Below are 21,165 nucleotides of genomic sequence, written 5' to 3' on the forward strand. Positions count from 1 at the left end.
ATTTGATACACCCACAATCTCTCTCTTAACTCATTCATCCATTCACCACGCGTTCTCACCACATCTGTTATATAAGACTTCAACACCCTATTAAACCGTTCCACCTGGCCATTCTCATGTGGTTCATATAATGATAATACCATGTTCCTTTAAGAAATTCTCCATTTCTAATGATTTCAATTGCACCCCATTGACCGTAACTAACACAGAAGGACAACCTTCTCGAGCAAATATCTCTTTGAAAAAACAATCACCGCATTGGTACTGGCATTGGGTAAAAATTTTACTTCTGGCCATTTTAAGTGAAAATCAATCAACACTAGCGCATATTGTGAATTTTCTGGTAAATTCTTAAATGGGCCTGAAATATCAAAGGCTAACTTTTGCCTCGGCATGTCTGGCCACTTAACAACCTTTAAAGGTGGAACATTAGTTTTTAGCATTTTCTCACTCGACACACACTCTTACATTCTCTTACTGTCCTATCTATAAATGCATCCATTCCAGGCCACTAAAAGAAACTCCTAATCAACCTCTTCATAGAAGAAATACCGGGATGTGTCTTATGAGACAACTTGAGTATGACATCCTGTATACCTTGTGGTGGAACACATTTGCCTGACTTAAACAAAAAAACATTTTCCCATTCCAATTCATCCGCCACCCTTGCAAATGGTAAGAGCTCTTCTTTAATTAATTTTTTTTAGGCCATCCTTCCATTATATATTTTTTAAGAGTACTCCACCTATCCTCTATCCTGACACAACTGTCCCACTTCTCCTCTGTAATCTCTTGAAAATGGTCACCCATCACATCAGCAATAAATTCTCCTTCCTTAACCACATCCACCTTGTCCTGTTCACACAGCAGACGAGATAGAAAATCGGCAGTGACATTTTTCTTTCCTGGAACATACTCTGTGCTAAAATTGTACTCCTGCAATCTTGATGATAACCTCGCAATCCTGGCAGTAGAATGCCAACCGCCACCTGTGGACAATATATTAACTAGCGGTTTATGGTCTGTCCTAAGGATAAATCTACAACCCCACACATATAACCTAAAATGTTCCACCGCCCACACACACGCGAGCAATTCTCTCTCAATTGCTGCATATTTCCGTTCGATGTGGGTGAGGCAAAAGCCACGCACAACTCCTCTTTTCCTTCTCTTTTCCTTCTCTTTGGGACAGAATGCCCCCTAAACCATATAAACTGGCATCCACCGTGATTATGCACTCTTTCTTCATTCTAATGGGTTTCAATGTAGGAGCATTAATTATATCCATCTTTATACATTCAAAAGCCTCCTGTTGTTCATTTGACCACACATTTTGTCTTAATAAAACCAGCAATGGTTCCATTTTAGTCGCAAAATTTTCCACAAACTTACTGTAATATTTACACATATCCGTGAACGATAACAACTAATCCTTATTAATAGATTATGGGGCTTTAACAATTGCATCTACATTAGTCTTCTTTGGAACAATTCCATTTCCAGACAATGTGTGACCCAAATACTCGACTGTATGTTTGAAAAGATAACATTTGTGTGCCCTCAATGTGAGACCATGGCTCTGTAACCTTTTGCAAACTTCATCTAAATGAAATACATGCTGAGTTTCGTTCCTTGAGAAAATTAAAATATCATCCTGGAAGCATTTGACAAATTCATCCAAATCTCTAAATATCTGGAACATCACTCTTTGGAACACTGACGCCGCCGACGCCAGGCCAAATGGCATTCTCGTATATTGGTATAGGCCAAAAGGCGTAATTAACGCTGTGAGTTTCTTTGACTCCTCCTCAAGTTCTATTTGGTGGTATGCTGATCGCAAATCTAACGTTGAAAATATCTGGGCTCCATCAAACATTGATACAACTTCGTTAATATTTGGCATTGGGTGACAATCTAAGACAATATTAGAGTTGAGAGCTCTAAGGTCAACACATACTCTCAATTTTTGATCCGGTTTGCGGACCAAAACTATGGGGGAAACCCACTCAGCCGATTCAATAGTTTCAATAATCCCCTCATCTGATAATTCTTTAACATATCCTTCAATTCTTGTCCTACACTAATTGGAACTCCCCTAATTTTTTGTTTGATAGGTGTGGCAATTTCCTTTAAAACTATTTTATGAGAGAAATCATTTAATTTCCCTAACTTGTCACAAAACACATTCTTGTAACTGTTTACCAATTTCTTCTCTTTATCATTACAGTTATCGTTGTTACCAATGGTGGCAATCTGATTATATAGTGTATCATCACATAAAGAACTTAAAGAACTACCACCCCCATCTCACTCCTCCATTCCCTGCCAAAGTCATTGAGAAAGCCGTCAATAATCAGCTCGCCGCCTTCCTTGAATCCAACAGGTCCCTCGACCCCTCACAATCTGGCTTCCGAGCCAATCACAGCACCGAAACCGCCCTCATCGCAGCTACAGACAACAGCCGAACGCTACTGGACAACGGAGAAACAGTTGCCCTCATCCTACTCGACCTCTCCGCCGCCTTCGACACAGTCTGTCATAGCACCCTCATACAACGCCTCAGCAACGTCGGAATACAAGGAAAAGCTCTCTCGTTTCTAGCCCGAAGGACTCAGAGAGTACGCCTCCCCCCATTCAAATCAGAGGCCACCGAAGTCATCTGCGGCGTTCCACAAGGATCATCTCTCAGTCTCACCCTCTTCAACGTTTACATGAGTCCCCTCGCATCCATCGAGCGACAACACAACCTCCACATAATCTCCTACGCAGACGACACCCAGCTGATCCTCTCCCTCACCAAAGACCCAAACACCGCCAAAAACCAATCTACACGAAGGAATGAAAGAAGTAGCCGAATGGATGAAGAACAGCCGTTTAAAACTAAACTCTGACAAAACGGAAGTCCTCATTTTAGGATCATCCCCCTCTTCCTGGGACGACTCATGGTGGCCACCGGCCCTGGGCACAGCACCCATACCTACAGATTACGCACGTAACCTGGGCTTCATCCTAGACTCCTCCCTCTCGATGACCAGACAAGTCAACGCCGTCTCATCTTCATGCTTCAACATCCTGCGCATGCTCAAAAAAATCTTCTGTTGGATCCCCACCGAAACAAGAAAGACAGTCACCCACGCACTGGTCACTAGCCGACTGGATTATGGAAATACCCTTTACGCCGGAAACACAGCCAAACTACAGAAAAAACTCCAACGCATCAAAAACGCCTCAGCCAGACTCATACTGGACATCCCCCGTCAAGCTCACATCTCCGGTCACCTGAAAGACCTCCACTGGCTCCCCGTCAACAAGAGAATAACGTTCCGTCTCCTCACCCACGCACACAAGGCCCTCTACGACCTAGGACCCGAATGCCTCAACACAAGACTGTCCTTCTACACACCCACCCGCCAACTACTATCATCCAATCAAGCCCTCGCCGCAATTCCGCACATCCATAGATCCACCGCGGGAGGAAGATCCTTCTCCTACTGAGCGGCGAAAACCTAGAATCCTCTCCCCACTCACCTCCGCCTTACACAGAACAACCTCTCCTTCAGAAAGCAGCTTAAAACCTGGCTATTCGATAAGTAATGCACCCACCCTCCCTCAAGCGCCTTGAGACCCTCTGGGTGAGTAGTGCACTATACAAATTCCTGAACTTGAACTTGAACTATAAAGTGACTGGTTCTTTTGCTCTTGGATTCAATATAACTCCTAGTTTATATTGATCACGCCATCCCAGGACATTAACCCCTTTCCTTGCAATGTACAGTTTAATATCAGTACTCCTATGCTTAAAACAGATTCTCACTCCAAAGTAACCCTCAACTTCAATCTGATTGCCTTCAAAACTTTCAGCCAAAAAGTCAGATGGTACTAAATTCTCTAAACACAATTGTTTGTTCAACTGTTCTACAAAATATTGATGTGTGATAATTGTCCACTGGGACCCTGAATCTACCATTAACACTATGTTCACTCCACAACTCTAAAATCACTATTAGGTGATTTCCTAATATAATCAGGAACTCCATCAATAATAGAAACAACAAAACATCTATCTACTTTGTCTGTTTCATGTACAAGATTAGGCCTGTTTACTTCATTATTCGCAACACATGACACTGCACCTCTGGAGGGTGTGACATTACGTCTAATGTCCCTACATACACTTGTGAAGTGCCCTACTCTACCACAGTTCCTACATTCCTTGTTGATTGCAGGACAACCCGGAAATGATGCTAAATGAGACTTATTGCCACATCTAAAACAAACCGCATTGTTCCGTGTTGACCCTTGAACATTCCTGTACATATTAGTGTTCGAACTTCCTCGATAGTTGTGTTGGAAACGTGTGGGTTGTCGTTGCATTTGGTTCTCATTTTTTGGTTTAATATAACAAACCTCCTCCTCTGCCATTTTTTATTTGCATTGTCTTTGACAACCTCCATCCATTTTTCCGACTGTTCTAATGCCTTTGCTTCTGAGTTTACCTCAGCCAAACTAGGATTTCCTAAAACCCATAATCTTTCCTGTATTGTTTTATTTTTAACATGTACTATGATTTGATCTCTTATCATTTCATCCGTTAACAACCCAAAATTACAATGCAAAGATAAAGATCTCAATCCTGTGAGGAAGTCATCGAAACTTTCATCATATTTTTGCTCTCTAGTATAGAACTTGAATCTGTTTAAAGCAATACTTGTAACAGGCTTAAATCTTTTTTCTGTTCTTAATAAAGCCTCATTATACACATTCAAATTATCACCGCTTCCATAGCTCTGGGAAGTAATTTGAGGCAATGATCTAAAAATAACTTGCCCTCCGAACCTAAACAATGCAAAAAAATACTTTTCTTTCTTTCTGCCCCCATGTGTTCGCCATCTATAGCCTTCATGTTTGTGATAAATTCTTCCTTCCATCTCACCCAAGGCATGGGAGGATCACCCTTGGACTGCAAAAACTTTGCTGGGGGTCAAATTGCATAGTTACACGTTGTATTAAGAAAATGTAACTAGCAGAATTAAATACAGTATATATGCATCAACTAAGTTTTAAATGTGTAACTATATATTGTGTGATAATAGAATGATAATTGTTATACTATGACTCTTAACATATTAATATCATTTGAAAATACCCTATCATTTAAAAAAAAAATTAAATACTACATTGTAAAGAAACACCACATTAGTTGTCCTTTGCGTTGAAATGAAGAGTAATCACCGTGTAGTATTTCTTCGTAGAACACCAGGAAGAGAAGCTGGCTAACTTTGAGGAATAAATGGTTGCGTAGTGTTTATTTGTAGTTTACCAGAAAATGAAGAATAAATTGCTGCGTAGTGTTAAACTGTAGAAAACAAGAAAAACGAAGCATTTAATGTCGTGTAGTCTTTAGATGTAAATCACCGTATTTGTTCGTGTTTTGTTTAAGAACAGTTGCCCCGGTGATAAAAATGCCCGCTGATGACATCAGACGTAAGCGTGCTATGTCCTGACGAAGATCAACGCGCTGACTTGTGTAACGTCTCGACGAAGATCAACGCGCTGAAATCATTGCCAAGACTCGGTTGCCATGGACGTTCGTCGGTGTTGGAATTCTGCAGTGCCGCTTAACAAGCGTGAGTGAAACTCAAAAGATGCAACAAACTCCCAATGTACACGATGCGGTGCCAAAGTAATGACCGTCTTGTAAGCTTCCCATAAAACTGACGGGGAACCAACAGATGCAGTGTTTTCCGCAAAGAAGTATTTTGAGGCTTTGCGGATTTCTTTTCAAATTTACGGGACTTGTAAGTATCTGGGGTAAATAGGGTAAAGCCTCTTACGGGACATTTGGTGGTAGGAGTAGGTTAACACTACTGGTGAGTGGTCTGATATACCTCTGGGTTTGATCGTAATGTCATCAACGTTCTGCAGACTGGTTTCCGATGTCAAAAAATAGTCTATTCTAGATAGACTGTTGTGTGCATTTGAATGAAACGTGTATTGTTGTGTTGTGTGATGGGTATGCCTCCAAATTCAACCAGCCCCAGTGCCTCCGCGAAACTCTGCAAGCGAGAGAATCTAGGTGCCTGCGTCCTCACCGGATATCTGTCCATTGTGGTATTAAATCCCCCCGATAATAAGGTCTCCTTCCGGCAGGTCTCCTCTCGCCAGTGGTATAGCGTCTGATATGTGCCCATTGTCCGTTACATACGCCAGTGGTCCGGTGTACAGGAGGCGGATCCACACACAAAACTTAGGGACAAATCCCAAATGAGGAAGGACAGCGAAAAGGTAACTCCACTCCACCATATCAAAAGCCATCCTCGCATTTAGGGATATGACAACCGCCGGCTCTGACAGGGCTGGTGCTTGAGCCATCGCTCCATGCAAGCGTCTGAGGTTTAGCGCAGTGTTTCTATTTGGCATGAAGCCTGATTGGTCCGGGTGAACTAAATGCGGGAGGTGTGCCATCAGTCTGTTTGCCAGTACTTTAGCAAACATTTTTGCCTCCGCATTGAGCAGGTATATTGGGCGATAAGAGGTACACTCTGACAGAGGTTTACCAGGTTTCTGGATAGCCACTATTGTGGCCAGTCGCTGGTCAAGCGGCAGTTCACCTCTATCTAAGCTGTCGGTGTACATTCGCAGTAAGTGTGAACTGATAGTGTCCGCCATCTGTTTATATAATTCTATCGGGATCCCTTTGGGTCCCAGCGCTTTGCCTGACTGCAGCGAGAAGATTGCGGCTTGCAACTCGTCCTCTGTGAGATCCGCCTCCAGCTTCAAGGAAGCCTCCTGCGTTAGTTTTATGCATTTCTATACCTTTTATGGAGGCTGCTGCCTCGGCCTCGGACATGCCCGATGCCGATGTATAAACATCTCGGAAATGCCCTGCCAATGTGCGTATAATGGCCCACGGGTCTGTTGTGAACTGTCCCTCTGCTGCCTGTAGTTGCGCTATTCCCTTAGTGCTCTGCTCTCACCGATCAAGCCAAGCCAGGAGCTTCCCGTCCTTGTCCCCTACATCATATACCTTATGTCTGGTTGCTGTGAGGTTGGACATCGTCTCTCTTCGCAGATGATCCCTACACTGTTGTTGTTTGAGGTGCAGAGTGTGCGTCGAGTCAGGTGTGGGGTCCGTCGAGTGGTCTGTTTCGGCTGAGTGTAATTCTAGCTCTAGATCCATTAGTTCTTTCTTTTTTTCTCGTTTGTGTCCCGTATTGGAGACTATTGCCTGCCCCCTAATTACAGTCTTGTAAGCTTCCCATAAAACTGACGGGGAACCAACAGATGCAGTGTTTTCCCCAAAGAAGTATTTCGTGGCTTTGCGGATTTCTTTTAAAATTTTCGGGACTTGTAAGTATCCGGGGTAGATAAAGTAAAGCCTCTTACGGGACATGTGGTGGTAGGAGAAGGTTAACACTACTGGTGAGTGGTCTGATATACCTCTGGGTTTGATCGTAATGTCATCAACTTTCTGCGGACTGGTTCCGATGTCCAAAAATAGTCTATTCTAGATAGACTGATGTGTACATTTGAATGAAACGTGTATTGTCGCGTTGTGTGATGGGTATGCCTCCAAACGTCAACCAGCCCCAGTGCCTCTGCGAAACTCTACAAGCGAGAGACTCCAGGTGCCTGCGTCACCATTGGATATCTGTCTAAGTTAGCATTCATTGTGTCATTAAACTCCCCCCCCGATAATAAGGTCTCCTTCCGGCAGGGTAAGCAGAAATTCACTAAGAGCTGGGAATGCCACTGTGTGGAGCGCCGGGGGGATGTATACTGATATCACATTAATAAGCTTACCTTCCCATTGACCCTGTATTGCTGCAAATCTCCCCTGATCATCTTTTCTGGTTTGGATTACTATGAAGGAAGAGTTTTTCCGCACCAGGATACCCGTTCCCCTGGAGCCCGACGAGAACTCTGAGTGTACCACCATCTTATACCCCATCTATCTAATGCCTTACACTCAGTGACTGTGAGGTGTGTTTCCTGCAGGAGTGCCAATGTGGGAGCTTGACGTTTCAGGGCCTGTAGCACCAGTCCTCTCTTAATCTTGTCTCCTAGCCTGTGTACATTCCAAGTGAGTAGTGTGACGGGGGTCACCTCAGCTTCAGGGGCTGTGTCCTGGGTACAATCAACTGGGGTGTGTGATGCGGTAGTTGATGAGAGTGAGCCGTAATCCAACCATGTTATGTGGAAACCTGTCAGCCAGGGGATATTCCACCATGTTATCATTGCCGTTACAAACTAGAACAAAAAAACTCGGAACCCATACTTCCCAACCCCTTGTCAAACCCTCCCACCCTGCCTACCTGCCCGACGGACTCTGAACTTCCCGCTACCCCAACTCAGCAGAGGGCTTCATCCCAACCCAGAACAGTGTACTTGCGTGAAGGGGGTAGAAAGTCCATGGAGAAGCGCAGACCTTCCCTTCCCTCCATAGCCCGCATCAGCCCAGTGTCCAAAGCCGGCGCGTCTGCCGCGTTATCTATGTTTGGGTGTCTATTGATCGGCCCGCTTTCCAGTTTTATCCGTGGGCGAGGTCGTCCACTTCTGTCCGCTGTGAACATTCCCGGTCTGATTGCCTTTGATCTTGGCTGCTTGAATCTCCGTTCTCGTTCCGATAGCGTTGGCCTCTATTCCCGCGACATGGTCCGTCTACTCGTCGCCAGCCTTTTTTGCACCGTTTTTTCTTAGCTTGTTCCATTGACACTGGCAGTACACTACTCGTGCATTATTTACACTTATTGTGGTTTTCTGCACCGTTTTTTCTTAGCTTGTTCCATTGACACTGGCAGTACACTACTGGCTTTCTTAATGGCGGGTACGCACACCAATCCTACCCCACCTGACCTCAGCTGACGTGTGGGGACATAGGGGGGTCAGGAGATCCGACCGCGACGGAGGGGCCCTTCCCTGCAGGATCCGATGACAGACACAAAGTGCCTTGAAAGTGACTCTTTCTTTAATTGGGAGTCAGTGTAACGCGGCCAGGGCTGCCCTAGCCGATGCCCTTCTCGGACGCCTCAAAATAAGGCGGGCTGCCACATTCTGCACTCCCTACAGACGGAGCATACACTTGGTTGTTGCGCCTAGATAAAGGACATTACCATAGTCCAGGCGCGACGTCACCAGGGCATGAACCAGAGTCTTCCTAGACGCTACAGGGAGTAGGTCCAAGGTTTAACGCAGGACCTTCAGGATCCCAAAACAGGCGCCTGCTACCCGTCTTGTTTGATAGTCTTAGGAAAGACTGGGATCTAACCAAACTCCCAAGTTCTTTGCCTGCACACAGGGCGTAGGTGACCCCCCAAGTCCTGGGGGCCACCATGCCGATGACAACACAGTCGGGGCCTTACCCACCACAAGCACCTCTGTCTTGTTGCTATTCAACTTCAGGCAGTTCTTAGCTATCCATGCAGCCAATTCTTGCATGCATGCCATGAAGTTGGAGGCAGCCAACTCCTGTGCCTGGGTCAGGGAGACCATCAGGTGCGTTTAATCGGCATAGGATACGACCCTGATCCCGACCCCTCAGCAGTCTCCGCTACGGGAGCTACATAGAGATTAAACGGGGTCGGGCTCAGGGTCGAGCCCTGCAGCACTCCCTGGTTCAGCATGATGACCCTGGAGTAGTGTTTGCCCGGTCTCACCTGGAAGCAGTGACCAGACAGAAAAGATTGTAGGCAATTCAGGGCATTGCCAGATACCCCACCCTTCCTCAGACACTACCAACGTGTGATGGGCTACAGTGTCAAAGGCGGCACTTAGATCCAACAGGATCAAGGCCACCGTTTGACCTGCATCCACAAATTTCCTGATGGATTCAGTGGCAAGAAGCAGCGCGGATTCTGTCGAGTACCCAGCTCGAAAGCCGGACATGGTCCCAGCCCTACTGGCCTGTCTGCATCCCTGGATGATCCTGAACCAAAAGTCAACTCGTCTTGCAGCCCAGCTACCTCCAGAACCTTGGGAGGACTGCCTGCCTTCGATCAAAACCAAGGTCTCCTGGGAAAAGCAGACCTATTCACAAAGTGGCTTGGTATACTGTAGGGGCGTTGTCTGGTATGTAAATACAACAGCTAGGCCCAATCAATTTGCATACTCCGCCTCTATCTGCAAGAATAACATCCAACACCATTCTGTTCTGTAAAGTTACGAGACAGTCCGCCTGAAGCTCAGCGGTGAGGTCTCAATGCCCCCACCGTATTGTTTACTGTAGCCTCGACAACGCGAATAAGGTGTCTGATGTCTCTGCTATTAGCCATAGGCCCCCAAAATTGGAGGAGTCCTTTGATAAAGTCCCCTCCCTCTTGTCCTGCCGTGTGGGGCTGTATATGTTGGAGGAAGGAGGAAAGCCACATAACACGATCCCGAAAAATTTATCGGCAACCATGTGACAGACAAAATATGTACCTTGAGCTGGTATTAACAGAGAAGTCTGAGATGAAAAAGTATAAGTATGGTTACAAGTGCTCTTTCCTAATTGGGCTTTGACATTCTGACCATTCCCTTGCAAACAGTAATGGCCTCGACAGGGTAGAGTCCAAACGGGTGGAGATCTTTTTCGTCCAGCCCTATCTGTAAGGCTGTTTTTGTATCGGGTCAAGTTCCAACCATCATATGCTTGCTTCTCGTCAGGTGGGATCTTCCCACCTTCACCAGTATTCTTTGTCATGGCTACTATTCCCTTCATCAAGGGTTCGTGACCAAACATCAGTATTAACAGGGTATCGAGGTTGGTGCTCATATGCGTTGGAAAACATGGCCAGAAATGCCCAGGAGGATCCTTCATAAGAAAACGGCAAGACTAAAAATAGCATCCCCTTATCCGTGCTGTGAGGCATGAGCCCACAGACCCAACAATCGGTGGTGTTAGTGACCAGTTGATGCTGATGCAACAACTGTATGAATGAATTGTTAAAGTATTCCGTTCTCCTGGTCTGTTCATGTTCAGAGAGGGTATGTAGCTGGTGCGGGGAGACAGTAGTGTGAAAAGATATAGGGTGAGAGGTGGGTGTAGGTACAGGTATTGGCTGCAAAGTGTGAGTAACCCAACCCACACAAGCTAATAAAACACATAGAAAAATCAAAACACATAATACTATGCCACATCTACTAAACAATAATTTACAATATTTCTTTTTCATTTCTGCTCTTTTATCATTTTCCGATTCACCAGAATTCATCCTCTAAAGTGTTGCTCGTGGCAATCTTCCTATCTCACTTAGTTGTGGTTATTAGCCGTCCTATGACACTACAGGTCATTCAGGCCTATTGCCACTACTCAGGTCACAAACCAAGTCTCCTACCACGACCCTGCAACTTAAATTGGATGATTCCAGTATCACACAGGAAAGGAGAGAAAAAAATATATATGCAATTCAAAATTTGAAATGTAAGTTCAGAAAAAGGAAAAGTTTTCAAATGTCTCTTGTCTTTCTAGGCCAAAGATTGTATTTGTTTTTGTTCGGCGCAGTCTGGTCCTGAAAAAGTGTCTCTGGATCAGTTGTATCTATTTTGAGATGCGATGGTACAGCTTCTTGCAAAACATCATCGTCTTCCTTCTCAGTCCGAGTTCATTCAAGGTACAAACCGGGGGACCCTTTCTCCTTCAAAATCACCTATACCTTTGCGGACCCACTGGTCAAAAGGCAAAGGCAAGGGTACCTTTTTGCAGCGCACACCATGAATGCAGTTCAGTTCTTTTTCCCAACAACCTTCACGGCTGTACGTGTCGTCAGCAGGACCTGTCTTGGCGGTCCCCAGCGAGCTCCAGATTCTTTTTTCTTTGGAAATTCTTCAGACACACCCAGTCCCCAGGTTGGATGGTGTGCCCGGGATCGGAAGAGGCCTGAGGCAAAAGCGTCTTGTACCTGCTGATGGAGAACACGCAATTTAGTGGTGATGTCATGCAAATAATCAACCAACATTGGATACTCTATATCCGAGTACTTTTTGGGCCTAGGGACACCCCAGACATTAGCCTGGCATCTGAACACAATTTCATATTGGCTAAGTCCCACACGAGAATGAACAGCTGTTCGGGTGGACAAAGGTAAGACCCGTGCTGGCCTGTATCTTTGCAAGTTTAAGCTTGAGAGTGCCATTATAGCACTCTACCAAACCCGCTGACTGAGGGTCATTTGCCGCATGGAATTTCTGCTTAATACCAAGACCTGTACATACTTTCTGCATGATTTGGCCCACAAATTCACTTCTATTGTCACTCCAGACAATTCGAGGTAAACCAAACCTCTGGAAGTATTCCTTCAGAAGGACCTTTGCTGTAGACAAAGCAGTATTATCCTTTAGGGGGTAGGCCTCTATCCATCTAGAAAAAGGCGCACACCACCACAAGGACATCCTTTAGGTTATTGCATCTCTCCATATGAATGTAGTCTATCTGCAACACCTCAAAAGGATATGTTGGGGGAGCAAAATGGCCTGCTGGAGTTGGTGTCCCTCTTCCTGGGTTATGCATTAAACAATGCAATGCTTAACTAGATTGTCTGCACATTTAGGGATTCCCGCATTCTGCCATACCGTAGCCAAAAGCTTGCATATTCCTTTCACACTGATGTGGGTTGGACCATGCGCCATAGTCACTACTGGAAGTACATAGGCATCTGTTAGCAGCCAACGCTGATGTTCCGACAATTCTATCCAACACCCCGTCACATCTAACATTCCCGTACCATCTTTCCACTTACTTAATTCTTTCTCTGTAGCCTCTTCCTGAATCATTTTCACACTTTCTATTGTGTCCTCACACATTCCTCCTTGACTGACCCATCTGGCAGGTCCAGCAAAATACATACGACTTGTCACATCTCTAGCTGTCTCTTTTGCTATCTGATCCGCGAAAGCATTTCCTTCACCTACGTCATCAGTGATCCTCTTATGTGCACTACACTTCACAATCGCTATCTGAGTGGGCAAGGCAAGTGATTCTAAGAGGTCATTTACTAGCTGGCCATGCTGTATTTTAGTACCGTGTGAGGTAAAGAATCCTCTTTCCTTCCAGAGGCGGCCAAAACTATTGACTACCCCGAATGCGTATTGGCTATCGGTGAACACATTCACTCTTTTTCCTTTAGCCAATACACAAGCTCTAGTCAGAGCTATCAATTCAGCTGCTTGGGCTGAATTCTTCCTAATGCGTGCTGTTTCTACAATTGTATGCAAGGTGGTAACAGCATAGTCCCAAGGGATCCAGAGAATTGTAGATCAACTTCCTATAGATGGTTGAGATTGCTTTTTCGGTCAGGGGATTAGTTAGCAGCTTTTCCTCCAGTGGGGATGCCTCAGGCAACTCCCCCCCCCCTTCCCAGATGTTACCCTGCAGAGCGTGACCCACCTGCAAATGTCAGAACCGTTTTTAGTCGCCTAATTCATACCAACCGGACCATCGAGTTGCACCTCCACCAGCAAATGGTCTGAGATTCCCCCTGCTATGTGTGTAGCGGCCCTAAAGTCATCTTTATGGACAGTCCGGGTGAAAAGATAGTGCAGGCATGCCAGACTACCATGTGCTGCAGACAGGTGCGTCCAGTTCTGATAACCTCTTGCGCTCTTGGGGCATTTATGAGTATCATGAATATAGTATAGGGTCAGTTCTGTCACTCCAGTTACCCCCAATGCGTGTATGCTCTGTCGTAAGTGTCTTACCCTTTCACAGGATGAGTCAGTCTTGTCTGGGTCTCTTTCCTGTTTCCCGACATTTGAATGGCACCTCCGAAGACTCGCGAGAGCAGTGACCCACCAGCAGGTTTTGTGGAGCGCTTTTGTCCTGGATATAGTGCTGCATTCAGTAGGGCACCCACTCTCTTTTCTTTGCAGTTGCCTGTAGATAAGCAGTCCCAAGGTAGCAAGTCACACCTGGCCTGTCTGTAAGTGCAGCCCCCTCTGGAGGCCTGACCATCAGCAATTGAGCCCACATTCAAGTCAGTAGATTCAGACTTTGTTGTGTTAGGAATTTGGCAAATGCAACCTTGAATGGGCCTGTTGGCAGCACACAATCGTCCTACTGGACCTCAACAATCATGTTGTCGTAGAGTTTTATTTTCTACCTTGAACTGTTGGGAGAGTCTTGGCATCCCTCAGACTAGCTGGTCTTGCTGGATGGCTTTCCGGCTCGCCCTACAGATAACGAGGATGTGTCGGACCTTGCTTTTTCCAGGACAGCCTTGTCCTCCTGCTGGATAGTGAAACTCCCTTCCTTTTCTTACCAGACAGGCAGGCTTCTAGGCAGACTTCTAGGCTCTTGTGGACAGTTACACAGCTTTTCCATTAAGTAATTCAGCCTACAGGTGATGTCCATTCAATTTAGATAAACTGTCAGGCTGACACCATCCCTGGTGCCACAGCAGGCACCTGCGTACTTTGTAGAGCACATTATTCCTTGGTAACAGAGGACTTTGAACTCTGGTATAAATGAGGGAAAGATGGTCCCACTTGTATACACAACTGGCAGACAGGAGATGGTGTTTACTCTGTCACACTCTCACATTGCATTTATGCTACGCACACCAACACCGTAAACATGCACTTGATGTTATTGCAAAGTCTGGGCACAGGTATAGAAATGGAGCATTACATGGGTGTGTCAGTAGAAAGCCACCCCACTGACCATGATGCAAAGATCTAATCAGGCTATTGATCCTTACAACAGGGTGCATTGCCACCACCGCTCTAGCTGTTAAACACATGACAGTCCTCTGCCTTAAATGAGGGCACACTTGGTGTGACCCTCCAGGTCACAGGACCGGTCCAAGATCTCTTATAGCCCCTTGTTAGAAGTTGTACAGTACTGGGGTGGCAGAAAAATCTCATGTAATTGTTTTGTGGTAGATTTATCCCAGTAACGTGCAGTTACAGTTTTGACGCAATGTACTGGGGAGTTGCCACGAGGAACAGATTCTTCTGCCTTTCAAACCACATGCCATTCACTATTTCATACTGTTTTTCTGCTTTCATTTACCACTTGTTTTAAGCAGGAGGTAGATATATGCATGTGGTTGTTTGGGGGGGGGGGGGGGAGATGGGCGAAGCAGGGGAGGGAAGGGGAAAGATATTTCTAACAGAGGGAAGAATTGTGTGTTTCCCCCAGTTTGTAAAAAAACAGCATGAGTCTTGGCTGCTTCTGCTGCACCGAGTCTTGTGGGTCTTTTCAGTCTAATTTTTCTGTCTGGAAAAAAATGGTGTCCTGTTTCTCTAAATCCAGGTGCAGAAAAGCCTAACGACTGATAATCAGGTGGAATAAAATGAACACATGAAAGTACTCCATAATTTCATTGCCCTTGATTCATACTCTGGACCATAGTTGAGAGATAGGTCTAGGCATAGTCCTCGCAACACACAATAGATTTGCGTGCGGCAGAGGCCAGAGCTCAAAAGTCAGGATACCAGATACAAGTAGGTGGTAACTCAGGGCAGCGGGAAACGCCTGTTGTCCGTGGAGGGGAAATTCCCATCCTAGAAATCTACATTAAAAATTAATTAATAGTATTCTATTTTCAATATCTTTTTGGTGCCAGTCCATATGACTTTAATGTCTGCTTTTGGGATTCTATGTTACAAGTCCATAGGGTACATGTATCCTTTCTGAGCTTAATAAAATGTTTGAGATTCTACAAATCCTCACTCCTAGATCCAAGTACTCTCAGGCTACCATTCTACACTCTGCTCGGTCTGAAGAACAGCTCAACACTTTCAAAATTTTGCAACTCTGCTTTGATATGGCTTGTAAATTATTTTTGGGGATATTTACATGTATTAACTATTTAATTTTAATACTATAGGTGATTGAAATTACGGACGAAGAAAGCAAGATTTAGCACCAGCCAACTGAATGTTAGTGCCATAAGAAGGATTATTTTGAAAAACTGAAGGACATCCAGCATTCTAAGTTTAAACAATTTCCAAAATCTAGGTGTGGCGAGGAAGTGGGAGCTGAGGAAAGTACTATACCTGTAAGTGAAGTCTCTAATTTTGCATTTCATTAACCCAGAGCAAAGGCATATCTGTCCACACAGCATCGGAAATAGTGCCAGAAAGACCAATCACAACGTCCTCATCTGAAATATTACCAGAAAGACAAATTGCCTCAGCATGACAGAATAACGTTCATCTAAAGCACGCATGATCTAAAGCATCATGTAATTCAAGAGAGGAAGCACACACTGCATAAAAGAAAGATATAACAAAAGGTTTCTTCTGCAAACCATCAAAAAAAAGACACTGAAAGAAGACTCCGAAGCTGACACGCTAACAACCAAAAGATTGGAAAATCACCTTTGTTCAACAACTGTTTTTAACCAGTTACGCAAGTTTGAGACTATCTGCCTCGGGATATAACACCTCGACCCACTCTGCTCACTCTGGCGAAAACGTTAAAAATTCACCACTTTATTGTGTTGTTCATGACCATCTCAGATTGTTTCCTTTTTATTGTGTACTGTTCTGTAATTCTATGTAAATCACCTCAACCTTATCTGTTGTGCAGGAGTGATATTTAAAACTGTTAAATATCAAAATGGATTAAATGAGCACCGTTGCGCTAGCTAATGTAAATAAATCCTTGTCTTCAGAACTACAATCCTTAACCTTACACCAAACACAGAACGGGTAAAAGGAACTGATGTTCTGCGACTGATGAGCCACAATATTACTGTGCATGTTCTAATGTTCTCAGTTACTGCCATTATGCCAGTGCAAAAAGGTACTTCTCAGTTTAATCATTAAATATCAGACTAACACCTTATCACTGCATTGCTAGGAACCTATACAAATAGATTTGAGAAAAACTTCAGTCACAAAATAAGTTGCTGCCGGATAGGCTATAACCAAAAGACTGTTATCTGCTACAAACATTTCGACCGGTGTTACAGGGCTGCATCCAGACATATTTTGCTCAATTCAAGTGTTAAGAAGATTACACACAATATCTTTTAGAGATAAATGCTGAACATTATCTAAACAAGCCCGACTCTAAAATCAGGTTCACTCTTACCGTGGCATATAAGCAAGAGAAAACTAAATGTAGAGATATTAACTCTAGTAATACACATTTTAAAAACACGGGCTGTGAGAACAATTTCAGTGTTCAAACCCGCCTCAATCAAAGCAAAATAACCCAAGTTGGGGAAAAAGTTACCTGTGCCAAAAAAGATTCAGCCATAAATCTCATCTCACTGAATTTGAGAGAATGCACACTGGGAAAATCCTCTCTCAGTGCTCAGAGTGCCAAAAAAGTTTCAGCAGTAAATCTAATCTCACTACGCATATGAGAATCCACACTGGGGAAAAACCTTATCAGTGCTCTGAATGCCAGAAAAGGTTTAGTTTCAAATCGCAACTTTATCGACATGCATTAACCCACTCTGAGGAAAACCCTTATCAGTGCTCTGAATGCCAAAAAAGTTTCAGCAGTAAATATTATCTCACTGAACATATAAGAATCCACACTGGGGAAAAACCTTATCAGTGCTCTGAATGCCAGGAAAGGTTTTATAACAAACAACGTCTTTCTCGACATGTAATAACCCACTCTGGCGAAAAACCTTACCAGTGCTCTGAATGCCAGAAATGTTTCAGTCAAAAATCCAGTCTCACTCAGCATAGAAGAACCCACACTGGGGATAAACCTTTTCAGTGCTCTGAATGCCAGGAAAGGTTTGGTAACAAAGAAAGTCTTTCTCGACATGCAATAACCCACACTGGGGACAAACCTTATCAGTGCTCTGAATGCCAAGAAAGGTTTTATAACAAACAAAGTCTTTCTCGACATGTAATAACCCACTCTGTGGAAAAACCTTACCAGTGCTCTGAATGCCAGAAATATTTCAGTGAAAAAAGAGACCTTACTGTACATACAAGGACCCACACTGGGGAAAAACCTTATCAGTGCTCTGAATGCCAGAAAAGGTTTTGTAAAAAACAAAGTCTTTCTCTACATGTATTAAGCCACACTGGGGAAAAACCTTACCAGTGCTCTGAATGCCAGAAATATTTCAGTAAAAAAAGAGACCTTACTGTACATACAAGGACCCACACTGGGGAAAAACCTTATCAGTGCTCTGAATGCCAGAAAAGGTTTTGTAAAAAACAAAGTCTTTCTCTACATGTATTAACCCACACTGGGGAAAAACCTTACCAGTGCCCTGAATGTCAGAAATATTTCATTAGAAAAATAGGACTTATTATACATATAAGGACCCACACTGGAGAAAAACCTTATCAGTGCACGGATTGCCAGAAATGTTTCAATACCCAACCTGATCTCGCTCGGCATAGAAGAACCCACACTGGAGAGAAACCTTATCAGTGCCCGGAATGCCAGAAATGTTTCATTGACAAAAACAGTCTCACTCATCATATAAGAACACACACTGGGGAGAAACCTTTTCAGTGCTCTGAATGCCAGAAATGTTTCAGTGTAAAAATCAGACTCACTAAACATACAAGAATCCACACGGGGGAAAAACCATATCAGTGCTCTAAATGCCAGAAAAGGTTTTGTAACAAACCCATTTTGTGGAACAACCTTATCAGTGCTCTGAATGCCAGAAATGTTTCAATGAAAAACGCAATCTCACGGTGCATTTAAGAACCCACACTGGGGAAAAACCTTATCAGTGCTCTGAATGCCAGAAATGTTTCAGTTTAAAATATAGTCTCACACAGCACATAAGAATCCACTCTGGGGAAAACCCTTATCAGTGCTCTGAGTGCCCAAAACATTTCAACAGTAAATCACTTCTAACTGCACATGTGAGATTCCACACTGGGGAAAAACCTTATCAGTGCTCTGAATGCCAGAAAAGGTTTTGTAATAAACAAAGTCTTTCTAATCATGCAGTGACCCATTCTGTGGGACAACCTTATCAGTGCTCTGAATGCCAGAAATGTTTCAGTTTAAAAAGTAGTCTCACACGGCACATTAGAATCCACACTGGGGAAAAACCTTATCAGTGCATTGAATGCCACAAATGTTTCAGTGAAAAAAGACATCTCACACTGCATATAAAAACCCACACTGGGGAAAAACCTTAGAGGTGCTCTGAATGCCTAAAACATTTCAACCGTAAATCACTTCTAACTGCACATGTGAGATTCCACACTGGGGAAAAACCTTATCAGTGCTCTGAATGCCAGAAATGTTTCAGTGACAAAAGAAGTCTTTCTCGACATACACTAACCCACACTGGGGAAAAACCTTATCCATCCTTGCTCTGAATGTCAGAAATGTTTCAAAAACATTCGAAAAACATGTGGATGTCATCTGCCTGCAATTCCTGACATCTCGGGCATTTTGGTGGCGGTGAGGGGGCGAATTTCCTGATTTTATAAGGAGTGTAGTAAAGCCTATTGACCACGAAAAAATGGTTCTTTTTCAGACAGGCAGGCTTTATATGTTTGTATAGTGTCTTCAAGGATGGTTCAAGCATGCCCTCTGCCAGTGGTGCCATGGAGAAATTGTTCCAAACCCCCTCTTCCGAAGCTATCCCATTAGTAGATGTTGATACCATACCGAGATTTCTTTTATAACAGGTGTGAAGGATTGACTTAGCCTTTCTATTTCCTCATTACTTTTTATCTCCTCACGTTCCGCTGTATGCCAAGACACCAATTGAAGATATTTAAATCTTGATAAATCTGTCCCTACCTTTGCCCTCAAGTACACCCATGGGTATATCCCTTCCTCATCCATTAACTCTTTCCATTTCGTAATCCCAGCCCTTTTTATAGGTATGCCAAGGCATTGTTCAAGCAGTCAGGGGTACCAGGTGAATCCCAAACTGGAGCTGAGTCTGAATAGTACCCAATCTCACTGCTTACCCTTACCCTGTACCATGTTTCTAGGGCAGTTTTTAGTATCTTCAAACAAACCCACTTGAAGAATCTAGGAGATCCAAATTTATACATGAAGGCATCGCTTCCCCCTTCTGCTCTCACCATCTCTTCCAGCAATCTGCCCCAGGATGAGTCGCCTGGCTTAGTAAGTAGCATGCGTAGGCTCTTAAACTGGAATGCCACTACATATAGACTAATATCGGGGAGAGCTTACCCACCTTTTAATAACCTTCTTCTGAGTTTCTTCCAGGTCAGGCGCATCCCTTTGTCCCCCCACAGAAAACAACCTATTTTGCTCTGTATCTTATTTATGTCTTTCTTAGGGAATGTTAGCGGTATTGTGGAAAACAGGTAGGAGAGCTTGGGGAGAATGACCATTTTCACTAGATTCACTTTCCCATAGATTGACAATGGGAGGTTCTTCCATCTGCTAAACAAATGGTCCATTTCCCTAGTTGTTCTGTCCAGATTTAACTTAGGAATTCGATCCAATTCCCTCACAATATATATTCCCAGATATCTAAACTCCCGACTCTCAGTGCCATACCATTGATCTACGTTCCAACACATGACCTCAGTCTTGGATCTGTTCACCTTGTATCCTGATAATGCCCGAAACTCTGCTGTCAGTTCCTCGATCCGAGGAATAGCTGTACCTGGATCACCCGTATATAAAATCAAGTCGTCCACGTACAGCGCCAGCTTAGAGCTATACTGACCTGACTGAAATGTGAGATTCCACTCTGGGGAAGAAACCTTATCAGTGCTCTGAATGCCAGAAATGTTTCAGTGAAAAAAGAATACTCACTACACATACAAGGACCCACACTGGGGAAAAAACCTTATCAGTGCTCTGAATGCCAGAAATGTTTCAGTGAAAAAAGAATACTCACTACACATACAAGGACCCACACTGGGGAAAAACCTTATCCATGCTCTGAATATCAGAAATGTTTCAATGAAAAAAGAATACTCACTCGGCATACAAGAACCCACATTGGGGAAAAACCTTATTGCATTGAATGCCACAAATGTTTCAGTGAAAAAATCAATCTCACTCACCATATAAGAACGCACACTGGGGAAAAACCTTATCAGTGCTCTGAATGCCAAAAATGTTTCAGCCGTAAATCTGATCTCACTGTACATTTGAGAATCCACACTGGGGGAAAAACACCAGTGCTCTAAATCTCAGAAAAGATTCAGAGGTAGTGATGGCTACATGCATCATAAGAAAACACACCATCAAAAATACTTCAGTGCTCCAAGTGCCAGAAAAGCATCCATTTTAAATGCAATCTCACC

At 44.0% G+C, this 21,165-nt stretch overlaps 1 pseudogene across 1 annotated transcript in view; it reads left to right on the forward strand.

Moving 5' to 3' along the window:
• Window positions 1-19,203, forward strand: part of LOC147737591 (uncharacterized) — a 41,871-nt pseudogene extending 22,668 nt beyond the window's left edge. Inside the window, exons 3-4 of the transcript XR_015299698.1 lie at window positions 5,446-5,627; window positions 15,807-19,203. The product of XR_015299698.1 is annotated as an uncharacterized LOC147737591 (transcript). The remainder of the gene's footprint in view (window positions 1-5,445; window positions 5,628-15,806) is intronic.
• Window positions 19,204-21,165: the final 1,962 nt, after the last annotated feature.

This window comes from Lissotriton vulgaris, chromosome 1_1 (genome assembly GCF_964263255.1).
Source record: "Lissotriton vulgaris chromosome 1_1, aLisVul1.2, whole genome shotgun sequence".
In the NCBI taxonomy this organism is placed as follows: domain Eukaryota; kingdom Metazoa; phylum Chordata; class Amphibia; order Caudata; family Salamandridae; genus Lissotriton; species Lissotriton vulgaris.